Raw genomic sequence first — 496 nt, forward strand, 5'->3', positions numbered from 1 at the left:
CAAAGCGACCACCCTCCACAACATCCCACGGCAACAAGTCTCCCAAGTGAACTGTGCACCCTGAAAAAACCTGCCCCCGCGTATTTTCAATCTGCTCCCTAGGAATGCGCGTCTGCGTCCAGCTCTAGTGCCGAGAGGCTGCAGGCAGGCCAGCCCTGGGTACTTCTCTAGACCCCGTTATTTTACAGGCCTCTGTCATCTTTTTACCTCCATCCCCATCCCCTTCTCTCTGCTGGGGAGTCCTGCCTGCCTGGGCCCGCCTCACAAAGGAGCCCCTCGGGACGGTCCGCTGGGACGGCCACAGGGGTCCCGTAGAGACCCCGGGGGGTGGGGGTCACACGGACACGGTTCCCCCCAGCGGGTCCCGCGCGGGGCCCAGGCCGCGTGCGCTGTACTCGCCCCGCCCCCCGGGCAGGGCCCTCGGCGGGGCGGAACCCGCTGTCGGCGCCCACGCGTCCGGCCGGAGCCTCTTGGAGGTGACGACGCCAGGTTCCGC

This window comes from Gavialis gangeticus, unplaced genomic scaffold, assembly GCF_001723915.1.
Source record: "Gavialis gangeticus isolate Ggan-Ray unplaced genomic scaffold, GavGan_comp1, whole genome shotgun sequence".
Lineage (NCBI taxonomy): Eukaryota > Metazoa > Chordata > Crocodylia > Gavialidae > Gavialis > Gavialis gangeticus.